Consider the following 16,239-nt stretch of genomic DNA (forward strand, 5'->3'; position numbering starts at 1 on the left):
TTGTTCGCGGGGCGGGAGCGGGTAAACAGCCTACTATCTCACAGAGTAGCTCCAGCTCTGCACTTGACAGCAGCCGAATCCCATCTCCACATTCAGAACCAAGGAAAAAAAAAATTATAAAAAAGCTGTAGGTGACCATGTCAAATGTCATTTTTGCATTTTTTTTGGGGGGGGGGGGTTCAGCTCGCTGCACAGAAGCTTCAGTATGATTCAAGAAAGACAACATGTCGTCAGTTTCCTACACACTACCAAGGAGCTAGGCCAGTTTCGATGAAACATAAAGCCCCGAGTCTATGTCACACGACCGAGAAACGTGATTCAAGGAAATAAGAGCCCTCTGCGGCAAAGGATGTGACAACTGACGGAGCAGATGCAGCCAAGCAGGCTATGGATATTCAATATTGATTCAGTGCGTTCTTACAGCTTGAATGAACGGCGAATGCCTGCAGTTGTCACACGGTCGACGGCACCGGCCAACGTAGGCGGGCTTCATTTGCCTCGACTGAAGTGACGGGTTTACTGGAAGTAATAAACATGGAAGTGCAAACCCCACTGGACTGCACAAAGACAAACCATACTGTGCACAGGATAAGTCTTCACTTTTGACTGCTCTAAAGCCCTGTGAGTGTCCATCGAATGAGACTTGAACACAGACCGCAATGTGAATGTACGTTAAAATATATTGTTCTGACACCCGCTCCTCCCCCAACATCGCGCCTGCTCATGTGCTGTATAAGTCATTTGTATAGACAGAAGTGACTAAACTAAAGCTCTAACCCTTCCTGTACAGGAGGAAGCAGAAGTGGTCGCTTTGTTTCGTGCCACCGTTCATCCTTCATGATTTCCCACATGCAAGATGGTGCAAATTACATTGCGCCACCATATATGTTCGACCTGCTTCCTCAAAAGGAACGTAAAAAAAATGTTATCAAAAGGGCCAACATTAATGATTGGATGAAAATGACAAAATATTGGCCAGAGAAGTTCATTTCGGTTTGTTACCCATGTTATGCCAGACCTAATTAAACATCCATACATTATATATTATTATGTATTATCATTATTAAGATTTATGACCATGTTATTATTTTATTTTATACTCATTTTTAATACCATGGAGGGTGGGTGGACATACTTAGGGCAGCGAATGCCAACCAGCGTGTCACGGCATCAATGTGTGCCCTAAGAAATTGTCGGGTGTGCCTCGGCAAATTTTATTCATTTGATTAATTTTCATGATTTCAGTTCTCCAGGAAAGCTGTACCATATAGAGGGCCTGCCTTTTTCTTCTTGCTCTGCTCCACTCGAAGCAACTTGGCCTTCACCCTTCTCAATCCACAGATAATATGAACCAATCACAGCAGGATCAGGGTGGGTCTTGAGAAACACAGCCTGAGATCTATTCATGTCTTGATCATTTGAATTTAAAGCACACATAAATTTGATCTGAACCAATTTTTAAAATGTGAGACATCCCACACGACGAGGGGGAAAAAAATCTGCACGTGTGTGTTTACTGTTTTTCTAGTGTGGTGTAAATGAGAACATCAACACAGCACATCACACGCATACGATCCCTCCGCCAACAAACGTGAGCCTACTCCCCAGCCTTGGGAAAGACATTAACGCAACCAATTGCTCCTCTATGTGTTTTGGGCAACAGCACAAGCATCAGGTCGCTTCGCAATCGGCTATCATTCTGTTTCATGTCACAATCACAAAATTTGTGGGCCGGCGTTGACAACACACGAGGATTCTCAGTTGTTAATTTTGAACCGGATAACATTTTTGATTGTAGGCCCCAAGCATTTTCGATGAGGAAAACTCTCTTAACAGAACACACACCTCAAGATAATCACTCATGGAATGCAAAATAATGTGTTTAATTGACGGTAGAGAGTAACAAGTAGAAATGACGTCTATTTGCATCACGATGATCGTGCGCCCCTGCTTAAATCGGGCGATTCAAATCCGGGAGTAACTTCCCTCCGCACATCTAAACGGGTTATTCCGAATTTTTCAGAAATCAGAATTTTGACCTTTACCCGAATATTAACTGCATGTAAACGTAGTCATACATGCAGTTATGCATACTCATTTTCAGATTTCAAAAACAGGTAAGAACCAGCAGACATTGCAAACAGTGTTGGCTGCCGTGCTGGCAAAGATGGCCGCGCCTTGTCGATTAAAAAAAAAGGGAGTAACATCATTTCGTCTGTCTTCAGTTTCATTCATGAAACTAGATGGTACAGAATGTGTTCCTTTTAATATGTAACTGCGAATAACTTTAAGGGGGTGTGCCTGCTATTTTCAAATATTTGACTGGAGGATGTGTTTTGATTGGTTACTGCTCAAGCGCACACATTTTTTTAGGTGAAAAATAACGTGACAGATATTCGCCAAAAGGTCTCAGGAAACCGAAAATTTCACGCACCCAGCACGGCAGTCTTTCAACGCAGCGTTGATGCCTCTACTTGCTCTGCACCCCTCCGCTCCACTCCCAAAGTCCAGTCAAATAGCAGCCTTTGCAATTATATTGCAAAGGCAATTATTCGTTAAGCCCTAAGCCGAATATTATGACTATTTCCCATTTTGATTCATTTTTCAATTCACAAACTGGGAAGGTAATTCCGCATTGGACTTGCCATTGCCTTTCTCCTTAAAAAAAAAAAAAACAAGCAAAAAAAACACTTCCAAGAGAAGTGCAGCTTGTTAAATTTTACATCTGACTCATGATATTTGACCGAAAACAGATCAAACTGAACACGTTCCAATTTTGAGAAAATACTGGAGATTTATCGGGTATCACCACACAGGCCCAAAAAGTATGATGTGTGAGATTTAAAAACAAAACAAAGAAAGAAAAAAGTCCTCCTACATGCAATGCCATCAGTAACACCTTAATTGGCTCAAGTTCTGTTGGAGAACAGTAGTAGGTGATAGGCTCCTATATGAGGGGAGGGAGGAGCCACGCGGATAAAGAAGCAGAACGATGACAGCTAATGGGCTAATCCTCTTTTTTTTTTTTTTTAACCCACATTTGAGTAGAAGATTGCAAGGTCTAAGCAAACAGCACATGGTGATAAGAAGCTGAGCCAAGGGTCCAACTCCAACTAGATAAAGAGACCTGCACCTCCTCACATGCATAAATATACTGTGCATATGTTCACATCGCACGTGAATATGCTTGCTGGCATTTGCCACTCTAAAATAACCGGCTCTTAGTTTCAAAATATATAACACGATTTCCCTAAACTTTGTGACAGACGGGTGTCATAATTACTGAATTGTATAGCAAGATTTCAGCATACTAATCCAATTGTAAACAGATGCTTTTATGAATAGCCTTTACTACAAATGAATGTTGAGAATTAGGTACAGTATGTCGACATACTTAAGTAGATCAATAATAAAAAATGTAAAAAAAAAAAAAAAAGAAGAATGATGGCTTTCGGCTCTTTGGTCTCTCTCTCTTTTTTTTTTTTTTTTTAAACCAATAAAGCAAATTTCTGTGACAAATGGTTTCAGTGTGTATAGATGCTGAGCAATGAATACATCTGTGGCATGTCCACTTTCAAAGCTCCATTAAATCAGGTGAACTTGAGATGGGATGAGACACTGAGATGATTGCAATGTAACTGGGTGGGGGGGAGAAGCCCGCATTGTGGTCAGCATTCAGGTTTCAGTCTAATCAAATTACAATCAGATTATAAATTTAAAAAAATTGTGTTTTGGCCACTTGTTTATATGAGAAAAGCAATGTGGGGATGGAAAAGGCAAACTTTTGATAACAGGTCTCAAAATGTCACATCATTAAATGCCAAGAAAAGTTGTGCGTTAGAATCTAAACAGTCAGTGCCAATGACGAGTTTTGTTGTTTGTTCAGATGTTAGAGATGTCATGAAAGCAAAAATATTGGCATCAAAGTCACTGTTCTGCTTAATTACAGTACGTTTGTTGACACAAGAAGTTATTTTTCTCTGGATTATGTGAGAAGTGGCTACAGTTCTACTGCCGATTACTAAAGAACTGAAAAAGATCTATCAAATTTATTTTATCCTGAAGAAAGAAGAGAGCTGATTCGATATATCAACAAGAACACAATACTCTGCGGTTCTTTAAAAAAAAAAAAAAAAAAAAAAAAAGTCAATATGCTCTAAAATGGCTGGCACTCAATGGGTTCTGATTACTGAAAACGGTATTGAATGAGATCAAATTTGTCACTGTTTCTACATGACCCCTAACTAAAACTATCATCCACGAAGATGGAGGCTGTGAGCATGTGAGTTGTTGCAACTGCAAAACATAACATTTCAAAAGTTTAACACCTGATACCCAGGTCTCCCACCTTCTCGTGTTGCATTTCATACATCGCACCAGATACTGTCATTGCCTTCCTTACGCATATAATTATCTCAAAGCTGATGGGATCTCTGGGTGAAAGAGCCAATGTCTATCTGTCAGCAGAATGAAGTGTAATGAAGCTCCCAGGTCGGGCTCCCACAAAAAAATTACTGCATTCTACTAGTCGACTAACAGGCAATTGTAGTCGCGACTAGTCGACTAATCTGATCAGTTGTAAATTGCAGCGTAGCGCGCCAACAGGCAGCTGCTCTTACAGTATATAAAACATCATTAACATACAGCTTGAATCCTTTGAGGTATTGAAAAATTAGTAAAAGAATTAAGATGATAGTATATTCAACTTTGATTCAACTTTGCAGCTTGTACCAGAATTCCTGACATGTTTATAAATGATGTCGATACTGTGGCTTGAACATTTTTAGCTGTAAATGTTCAATGCATTTTAAAATGAAACCAAAACTTATAAATTATGGAGAGTTGCACCAATGTGATGAAACTATCAGTAAATACAAAATGAAATACTTGTAAACATAGTTCACTCCTCTCTGGCACCAAACATTTTATAATTGTAGAAAAGTCATGAAATCTGTGAAATTAGGAAAATGCACTGTGCTGTGCTAAAGAAACCTAAAAGAAACTCCTGTACTGGTTTTTAAATGTTGTTTTGATTCAGCCTTTACCCAAATCGTTTTGTTTGAGAGACCATGAGCGACCTTGTGTGCCGTTCCTGTTTTGATGTCAACAACGGGCATACAGTAGCTGTGTTTGGTTGTTAATAAATGCAAGTTCACTGACTAATGCAAGGGTGTCAAACTCATTTTTGTCATGGGCCACATTTTAGTTACCGTTTCCCTTGGAGGGCCGTTATGACTGAACCCATGTGTAAAGAAGTCAAGAATAAATGTTGATTCAACTCTTGTTTAAGTTACTATCATGAGGGGTTTGGTAACAAGAAAATGTTGAGCATATCTCTCTTCTTTATTACATATGAGAATGAAAATTTTTGGTAGACATTTTAGAAAGCATCATGAAAGTTGACATGTTTGATCTGCTTTCGCGGGCCACATAAAATGATGTGGTGGGCCAGATCTGGCCCCCGGGCCTTGAGTTTGACACCTGTGGACTAATGCTTCTGTAATCCATAGTAGACGCTACAATTTTTTAGCATACCAAACAGTTTTATCATTACATCAAACACCGGAGGTGTCAAATACAGGTCCAGAAAGTAAAAACCCTGCCACCGTTTGGCTTTAGCCACAGGTTCTTCTACTCAACTGGCAGGTAAACGAGCTAGCTCCCAGGAGCTTGTTTGCCTGCCGGGTGAGTAGACGCACCTGTGGCTAAAGCCAAACTCCGGCAGGGTTTTTACTTTCTGGGCCTGGATTTGACACTTCTGTCAAACACACGAGGTAACCTGTGTGTCCTCAGGCCAGCATCTACACATGACTGTCCCAATGTCAGAAATGGTATCGGGCATCAGCCACGACGTGCTTCCTTTTTAGATGTTCGAGCATCCCCGTCGTGTTGCCAAGAAAGGCACGGTTGCATTAAGTATGTTTGGTGAAATGCGCCCTAACTTTTGGATTCTTGTGCTAACACCAGTTAGCCACGGCACCGCTTTAGCCATAGAGCTTCCTGTTTGCAACGGAGATGAACCGAATGACTGTTACTGCGCATGCGTGTCACAGACAGGCCAGGGGTCAGCAGGAGCAGCAAACAAAACGTCAAATAAATAAATACATGAATAAATGACTTCTTGACTATTAAATTAATTGTAGACAATTTTGATAGCCAATGTAGATGTGATTTATCGACTAATTTTGACAGCCCTAGCCCCAAGGTAATCAAAAAGTACATTTGAGCGTTAGGGGAAGTCGGAGGAAATATCTATAAAGATAATAAGCCAAATGCAAATAACTGGTGGGTTGTGTACACAATGCCCTATTGACTTTATTCCAAGTTACAGGTTTGAACTCTTCCCTTTGGCTAAAGTCACACAAAACTGAAAAAGGGCAAATGTTTCTCTCTCTCTCTCTCTCTCTCTCTCTCTCTCTCTCTCTCAAAGCGCCTACTCAAATGTCGTGTTTTTTTTAACTATTATTATTCTACGATGTGATGAAAAATGCATGCCAACACTGTTAAATGTGTTTGACTGTGCAAATTTGAGGTTGAACAATTCAAATACGTTTTTATAGTCAGCTACAATGTGGTGAACGTTGAGTCAAAGTTGATTAATAGATGATGTCGTCGATAGTTTTTCAATACAGTACAGCTGTCTCAAACCGGTTTGGGGCCAATGACCAGTTTCATGGGAGGACATTTCAATGGACGGACATAGAAACCCAGAGAAAGCCCAGTGGGAGTGCTGCGCATGCTTTTTTTCAACAAATCGGACAGTTTCATCTTGTTCTACTGTATCTATATTAGGATAGTGTCTGCTAGGGCGTGACATCATAGACGGGGGTTCCCCAAAAATTCTGCCTTTTCTCTGCTTCACCGTTTGTGTCATTTGTTCTGTTGTTGTATTTGAGGATAGACTTGCATAATTTGAAGGGGATCGTACTGCCAGTCTCATTTTTGTAAAATATTACAGCATATAGGTCATGACATGAATCGTAAAGCGACACAACTGTCACGATGTTCATAGGCGCTGTGATACGGATAGAGCTCGCTATCACAGTTGTAACTCGTGCATTATTTGACATAACGTTTTGGCGATGAAGACGGAGCTTCACTTTGCGCTGCTGCCTTTTTTTCTTGCCGCCGGTCCTCTTAGTGGAAGACGTGGAGAGATCAGAAAAGCAAGGCTAACCGCTCTTCTCACCACAACCATGTTATTTTTGTGCTCTCTAACCTGTGTAGATGTATGACGAAGAGTTCACTGCAAAGCGGTTAGTGTCTGGCGATGGGAGCAGATGAGAAATTCGAAAGCCCTCCCTAAATTGGCCGATTGTAAAACATGATGCCATAAAGACCTGATCGGCAAATAGTCGACTTCAAGTTTGAAAAGCTGACGCCAACTCATCGGTTCCACACATCGTGCAAGTTGTATGTATGTAAAAACAGCATACTAAGTGGCAAACAGTAGCGACTAATGATCCTCTATTATCGTGACAAAAACAACATGGACACAAGAAGTCGGTCAGTGGTGCTGGTCTTGATTATGCATCACTCGCTCACATTCCTTGCAGTATTACCTCGCATGGCAATAACACAGGCTCTATTGAGCTCGGCGGCACCAACAACAAGATCATTGAGGAAGTGTCGCACAGGCCGGTCACGCACTTTCCACTGACCTCTTCCAGTGAGCTCACGGCAACACAGTGAGCCAAATCTGATTAGCCTCGGCTATTCTATAAATTAAATGGGCCTATAGCAAAAATAATCCTGATCCACTTCAGGGCCGGGAAATAAGATGACAGAAGACATCAGTGCAAGCAATTTTGTTTGAACGCGCTCGTAAATAATGACTAAACAGTGAACTTGACGTGCATCATTTGCAGTAAAATGGAAAAGGAAATGACAATAAAAAGGAATTGAATCAATAATCTGATTAGAACCAACTTCAATAAATTGAAATTCAGCGACCAAAAGCAAAATAATACTATTCATGATAATCCAAATGAGCACCATTTGATACACACGTGCTGGAATGTATCTCATATTGTGCAGCTGTACCTCATGAAGCATGTTAGTGTTTGGTCGACATTTAGTTTTGCACAAACGTATACGCTGACTGCTGCCTTCCAAAAGTTCGCCAACTCTTCGCTCTATTGAAATGAATGATTTCACCTCCCCATCTATACATGCAATATTTATAATGTGGGAGGAGGCAAACATTGTAATCAGCTCCTGAGGCACATTAAACAAAAGGAGTGTCATCTGATAAATGAGAAACAAAACGTTCTGCCGATTCAGCTGAAAAGTTCTGCCGTTCATGTTGCATTAAACAAAAGGAGTATCATCTGATAAATGAGAAACAAAATGTTCTGCCGATTCAGCTGAAAAGTTCTGCCGTTCATGTTGCATTAAACAAAAGGAGTATCATCTGATAAATGAGAAACAAAATGTTCTGCCGATTCAACTGAAATGTTCTGCCGTTAATGTTGACTGCTGCAATGGTAGATATTGACCGCGCCTTGTTGAGAACCAAAACATAGGCTTCATTTTGTCGCACTCTGGGAGCAAACGTAAATGCGTTGGATGACAGCTCGAGCGGAGCAACACGGGGGGGCGTTCACATGCAGGCACAACTGAAAATGTGACACTTGATGTTGGGCAATTGTGTCTGTTTATTCACTTTTCTTCAGTAATCGTCACTTTTTGATCAACACAGCATCGATCATGTTCCAATTTGAAGAAAAAAAAGAAAAGAATTATACCTGAAATATTCGATGTATTGTGAGACAAAACGTTGACAACAACTACGGCTCGTAGTTCCCGCAATTTTTTCACAATGTCATTTGTTTGCTCTGAGTAAGAGGCATGTAAATTACTCCTGCGTTAAAAAGGCTGCTGCCATTAAAAGAGATTTAGAATGCAGCCTGCATGTCGTAGCTCGCAGGGTAGACACATTGCTTTAGCTACTCGAGACGCTATGACGATAGAATGTCTGGTGTGAGAGGGGCAGGGAGGTGGGGGTGGGGGGGTTCAACTTCTTTTGGAATGGCATGAACACCCTGAACTGGATTAACTTGTTGGGTTTATCTGGCGACTGAACTTTTTTTTTTTTTTTTTTGGTACAGTGCAGTCTTTTGTTTGCACAAAGGCACGTACTTAGAGATTTATGTTGACAACATGGAGACATCCAGAACCAAATGGGTTAGTGATGATCACCGGCCTAGTTACGCTGTTGTTTTTTTTCTGCACACAGAGACAAAAGAACATAATGGAGTGAATGAACTAGCAATTAGTTGTTCTTATAGGTTGTGTGATCACGCACTTTTGTTCCACACTTGTTACAGCATATCATATTCTTTCAAAACACACACACACACACACACACACACACACACACACACACACACACACACACACTACACAGTAATCCCTCGTTTATCGCGGTTAATGGGGACCAAAACCACCCGAGATAAACGAAAATCCGCGAAGTAGCGACACTCCCCCCCTCCATTTAGGTACATGTATATAACATTTATATGGCCAAATTTAACGGTATACATGCATGGAGAAGTGAATTTTGAAGTAATTAAGTGTATGAAAAATAAAAAAAATTTAAAAAAAAGTTTTTTTTTAAATTTTTATGAATGTTTGAAAAAATCCGCGATGCACTGAAGCCGCAATAAACGAACCGCGAAATAGCGAGGGATCACTGTACACTCATTTTGCAGATGAATCGCTACTCTGAAAGATTTGCCGTCCGTGATAAAGAAACACATTTTATTCAGAGGAGACTGACGGCAGTAAGCAAACAAACGACTGAAGCCAGGTGGAGACTGTGCAGTTTAATTCTGGGAAATGTGTGTTGTAGTCATTAATGCCCATGTAATTAAAACAATTCTCAGCGACAATGAATCTGTTCCCAAATAAGAGACCATGGTTTACATCACCTATTCGGCATTGGCTGGGCAGGTACGAGAAAAAGCGCCTTGTCGTACCAGGTCGTACTTGGTTTTGTCAGATGCTCTCATACCGGTATGGCCCCAAAAAAAAATCGCAATAAAATAAAATATTACATACCGTATGCAAGGATGTTCTTGTGCAAAGTGCGTAACAAGTCTGCTCGAACCGGAGGAACACTGATTTGATATATTGGGCAATGTGCCAGGTCTTTCATACTATAAAATGCCATTGCATCAGGTTTGACAGACGCATGAGCATGTTGCAGGATGCGAATGCATGCTACTATCCAGGCAGACAAGTAACAAGATGGAACATTCCGGCTGTTGCAGATCCCGGCGTCACGCACGGATTGAAAACAAGCCCTACAACTGTTCTAGCAGCTCACTTGCAAAACTGCGGGGCATCCCAGAACTGCAAGGCCCTTCCTTTGCCTGCGTCACGGTCAGGGATTCCCCCGTGGCTCCAGCCCAAGTAGTGAAGTAACTTGTGCTTTTTGGCACGATAACACAGAGGCTCCACGTGCTGCACAGGCCCTTCAGAAAAGTAGCTTTTGGCACAAGAGCAGATGAAAGGTTGCCAAGCTGCTTCTGTCTTCTTTCGGGCACACACAAACAAACACACACACACACACAATACCTGTGTGCGGCCAACATTCACTGAATTACAATCTAGTCCGACACACACAGGAAGGTGATTAATGGAACATTCAAGCAAGTTTTGGCCCACACCCTAAGCAAACCTTGAAGGGATATTTGAATGCCGTGACAACATAGCAGTCCGTAAAGGCTCGCGAAGGATAAGAGTTTGATAATAAGAGAGCAAACAGGCGTCAGACCAGTTTGTCTAGTCCGCACATGTCTTTGAGTCATTTATTCACAGACGCCAACTAATTCAGAAGCCGAATCTGCCAGTCATTCGCCTCACAGAGCAACATGTTTGCATATTACACTTGCTGCTTTCTCAAACAGCCTCCGGTTGAGATTAAAAAATGTGTCATGGCTGCCACAAAGACTACTGTATACCTTGAACCGAGTTGGCAAGGAATGGGGTGTAAGATTCATTCCGAAGGTGGACCTGTATTGGATTCAATGCAGGACCGATCCAAATGTGCGCTTTGAAGAAAAGAGGCCACAGGGAGCTTTTTAAATATTGAGGAGGAAGGCAACGTAAATGCACTCCTGGGAAATAAGCAAGTCAAACAAGAGTGTGCAGATATACGCCACAAAGAACACAGCAGTGTAACTAATCAGAAATAACACTTCACTCTCTGTGCACCACGAATAAAGTGGTACAGTATGAAACATATTTCCCCGTTACGTCAAAACATTTGCAAAGGATAATGCCGGCTTTTACTTAATGCTGTAAGAAGGCATCCGGTCCAGTGTTAAATATTAAAAGCTTGAAATGATCCAAACCAATCAATAGATTAAATCAAAGACCCATTTGCGATGGTCAAAGGCTCCTGCCAGCCATTCAACCATTGCATGGCACATGACAAAAGTCTCATTGCCTCCTTCTCTCCTTCCATTTTCTAAACCACCCATACAGTACAGGGGGACGGGCAAGCAGAAACTTCTTTACAGCTACCTAGTTTTATAAAACGCATTAGATTTGTTAGATTTATACGGAAGCTCCAAGAATTTGCTGGTGCCAACAGGAACGCAACCATATGCCAGATTGGACCAAACAGATTGACAGTAGCAACTTCAAGGCAAGCCTGGAAGGTGATTGGACACCGGTGGGGGTGTGAGATATGTAAGATATGCACTGTGTGTACATTTGTTGGTAAATGTTTAATCGTGACAATGGTGGAGCCCCCCCTCCCCTTTTTTTTCACCGCTCGTTCTGACTTTATTATTTGTGGCACAAACTGTATGTCTAAAATTTTTAGTTTCATCATGCCTAGGATATGTCATAACCGTGTTCCTGTCAAATGAAATACACAAAATGGAAGTCAGTTACCAAATGATTACACCATAATTGTCTTGAAAAGGGGCACCCAAGACGCAGATGATTTTGGTCATTTTCAATCCAATACATTGTACGATACATTACTTTAACGTGGGGGTCCGACAACATATTAGCAGTTTGCAAGGGGCACAGGAAAGGTTGGCAAATACTGCTGGTTAAGGACTAGTATTTACAAGTACATCAGACAAGAAGGCTGTTAAGTGTTTATACTTTTAAGGGCAGAGACAAATATCTGCACGAGACCAGTTTCCTGTGCCCCCACCACCACTCACACTGAAAAAGTGTCACACTACTCACAAAACAAATGCCAGCCAGTCTAACAAGTGGCTTGCTTTTAAAACTTGAATCTTTACAGTCATCCACAGTCGTCTGTCCGCCAACACAGAACATAAATCACACTTTTCCTACAATCAAATACAATTTTTGTGTAACAATACTAAAGACATGACCTTGGCCCAAAAATCTTTTCTTCAATGTTAATGTAGATATGACCCTCGTCCCCACCCCAGAGTCAGTATCATTTAGTTTCAATGGAACTGACATACCTATTGGAAACTTGTTTGTTTTGTCAAACTTTTATGGCAAGTAAACAATAGGAGCATTGCCCAGTGGCATCCACCACAAAAAGTCATTTCTAGTTTTCCAGGTCTTCAGAAATCCTGTATCATCCATCGCACAAGCAAATGTATCGGGTGTGTCAACCCCACGGATGCAGTAAAGGGATCTCTTTTCTTCTATTATGTTGGACTTGTCGGGTGGATGTTTTGACTCAACTTGTCATTAATCTCACCCCTGAATGTGTAACTGACTTTTTGAACTACGACTTTAAACTTTACACAACCACGACAGTTTTGGAGCGCTTTTGCAGACTTGTGCACATTTTGGTGGAGAGCATTTAGACTAGATCAAACCAGGGTTCACTGACCATGAGTTTAATATTCAGGCATCATTCAGCATTGAAAGGGCACTTTGGTTCTCTCCTCTTTCATCTCAAACTGCTTTAAACAACCAAGCGTATGAGGGAAAAGTGGTTAGGAAGGCACAACTGTCCGTGTTTTACGTTATGTTCATTATTTTACTTTATGTTCGTGATTTACGTTGTGTGTTGTGTTTATTATTTTCCTTTATGTTAAGTGTTTGATTAAGCGCTTTGTTACAGCTGCCGCTGTTGTGAAATGGTTAAGCGCTTTGTCACAGCTGCCGCTGTTGTGAAAGCGCGATATAAATCAGCATGTATTGTATGGTAGTATTGTATTGTATTGACATAAAACCCAAAATGACATCAGTGCTATTCACTTGACATTACTACAGTAATTCTTGATAACTTCTGATAATTCTATCAAGAGTCAGACCCATACTAAATAATTTCTGTCCATCAAGGAAGAATGAACAGTTGTGAGCTGGGGCTAATTACTAAACTTCGGGGTTGCATTTTCCTGGGTTAAAAAATGTCTAGTGTTATCCTCTCATTATAGTAACTCTAAAGATAAAGTATTGCCGTTGCCACATGAGCCGTCTTTTATATCAAGCAGCAGGGGGGGATTTAGGTTACACAATTTTATGGCACACAACGTTTGTAAAAGTCAGCAACTCTCAATTGGTGCGTTTTCATCCGAGCCAGCAAGCTGCCATGACAAAACTCAACGCGAAAACACCTTAATGAGCCCTTTTACCATCGAATCCGCTACAATGAGCAGTTTGTTTATCCGTTATTCAGCCTTTAGTTTACCGGATAATTCTGTTAATAATCGGATTGTTAAAACTGTTGGAGCCAATCTGTGGTTGCACACTGACAGAACAATTTAGATGTTAAACCAAGGGAATAGGGCTTGGGAAATATTTGCTGGCAATGCTTGACGATCTTGACTGAGCGTAAATAACACAGAGATGACAGCTTAATCGGTGATAAGCCATATTTCTTTGAAAATTTGAACACAGCGACCCAGGTTCAAAACGCCTTTCACGCTACTTTCTTTTTTGCATTAAATAGTGCGACATTCGGCGTAGGTGGAAATCTTCATGGCGAGGTGACATATGGCAGTGGCTCCATCCGCCGCCCAGGCGATTGATTATCGATCAAGCCGTCTGATAACGTATCGATGAAAATATACATTCAGCGAGCAAAAAAAGAGTCACAAACATAGCGAGGCGCTCCGGAAACACACACACTACTGCATTAATATAACGGTATTAAACACGGGGAGGAAAATATTAAACTTACCACTACGACTTCCGCTCGTTTTTTTCACTCTTTGGGACCGGAAGAAGCATTCCTGATTTTCCCTGACTCCCCTAAATGACACACAGGGGGTAAAAAAAGCCCCGCAAACAAAAAGAAGAGCGACGGCTCCCGTGTTTATCTGTTACAAGTAAACTCGTTGCATGTGACTGCATGGTATCTACCGCGACCTTCAGCTTTGGCGTGTAATTGTGTTTTCAGAGATTGGGTGTCGATGTGAGCCCAGATCGTGGATACACACGCGCACACACATCCACACGCATAGACGCACGTAGGCTTGTGGAATAGTCTCCGGCTTGCACACTCAGGCCATTGGTTGACAAACAGCAATCAAATGCAAATTCCTAACCTCTGAATCAGCAGGGGCCAACCCCTCAGTCATCACCCCCACCCCCTTGGAGGGGGGGCGTATCGCTGCTAAATGCACCGGTGGCAGAAGGGGGAGTGCTCCACCTCCATATGGTCATTACTCTCACTTAGATTCATGAAAATAAATCAAGATAAACATTAAAAGTCGATTCAAGTGACGTGGGGGGCACGAGGGCGGGGGCGACGGTTCAATTTCATTTTTGGAATTATGTCTGTCTTGCACAAGTAACCAAACCATCAGGAACATCTCTCAAGATGATGCAGTGCAGCTCTGCAGCACTGCAAACTAACCACAACCACAATATAATACTGCACAGTACTGTAAACAAATACGCCTCAGTCAAACTGAACACAAACATTATCAGGAAGAACTTTGGTAATATTGCGTATAACTTGTGCAAGTATACCTACTGTGTATCAACAGAGTATGTCATTTCATTCTTCACTATATGAAAAATATTACAGTGTAAACTCTGCATATGAACATACTATGTGGCTATTTTTTAAATCTTTAGACCCCAAGATATGATGACACAGAAAAAAAAAAACTTCACCAGAATGACAAATCAATATTTGTTCAATAAATATGTCCACGATGCTTATTCTGTTCAGAGTTCAAGCCAATTACTGCTAATCTTACCATGTAACGTCCCATTTGAAATGTGCCTGTAGTAATTATGACAAGAGCAAAAGAGGATTTTGAGTTTTTGCACATTATTTAGGTTCTTTATTAAAATCATAGTTGGGTATAAACCGTCATTTGACATTCATTACAGATTGGGAACAAAATGCAAAACATCTCACTGTTTATCTTTTGTGTAAACAGGAACAGATTTAATGACATTTAAATATATAAAAGAACATTGCAAACAGCTTTCGGTAAATTACACAATAATTTTGACAAATTGCCAAAAGTGAATCGGTAGACATGACTTGAGCGAGCCAGAGACTGAACTGCACTGTATTTGTTTACGGAGTAACGTATTGCAAGAGTGTGAGGTGGTTATAGTTCGCATTTCTTACCCAATATGTTGCGTCTGGAAACTCTGTATGCCTCTGTAACATTCAAAATGTTCCATCCTGAAAAATATCAACCTTTACACTCATATTTACTGTATGCAGTAATTTAGTATCCACGGTTGTAATTTACAAGGCAGACAGTTAAAAATGACATAAATGAGATACTAATGACTTTAACAACTTGTGACTACATTGTATTCTATCAATTTCATTTTTTTAAAATGTTTTTTTGTTTTTGTTTTCATATGTGCAATAGATTTTATAGGCATGCAGGTGTGTTCCATCAATTATATGTATAAATATCTATGTCTACAGTATGGATACTACGCACATATTGACATCCAAAAAGCAGCTTCGGGAGACTATTCTGATATCCTGGAAATAAACTCAAGTAGAAAAGCTGTCCAAAAACTCACAAGTTCAATGGACGCAAGACTTGCAAAGTTGCTATCAAATAAGAGGTCCAATTGTAAAATGTAACTTGACCTGTTACGATGATTTTGATTGAAATAGCATTTGATTTCCGCAAAATACAACCTCCTAATGCTGCAAATTCAACAAATGACTACTTTACAATTTTTCGCAACCTATAAAATGTCTCCAAACACTACTTGTGCATAATGTGGAACAGTGCATTTTAACAAGAACAATGTTTTAATTCCTTAAAAAAAATACTGTTATCATTGGGAGGTTTG

The 16,239-nt window shown here is 40.7% G+C and overlaps 1 protein-coding gene across 3 annotated transcripts in view; it reads right to left on the reverse strand.

Annotated features, from left to right (window-relative positions):
• arid3a (AT-rich interactive domain 3A) overlaps positions 1 to 14,477 on the reverse strand; it is a 54,591-nt gene extending 40,114 nt beyond the window's left edge. For 2 of the 3 annotated variants that reach the window (XM_019875338.1, XM_019875336.1), the window contains exon 1: positions 14,138 to 14,477. The gene's annotated coding sequence lies outside the window, so the exon portion shown is untranslated. Of the gene's footprint in view, positions 1 to 10,062; positions 10,438 to 14,137 lie in introns of those variants that run through there. The other variant, XM_019875337.1, reaches the window with a different exon arrangement.
• Positions 14,478 to 16,239: the final 1,762 nt, after the last annotated feature.

This window comes from Hippocampus comes, unplaced genomic scaffold (genome assembly GCF_001891065.2).
Source record: "Hippocampus comes isolate QL1 unplaced genomic scaffold, H_comes_QL1_v1.1 scaffold132, whole genome shotgun sequence".
In the NCBI taxonomy this organism is placed as follows: domain Eukaryota; kingdom Metazoa; phylum Chordata; class Actinopteri; order Syngnathiformes; family Syngnathidae; genus Hippocampus; species Hippocampus comes.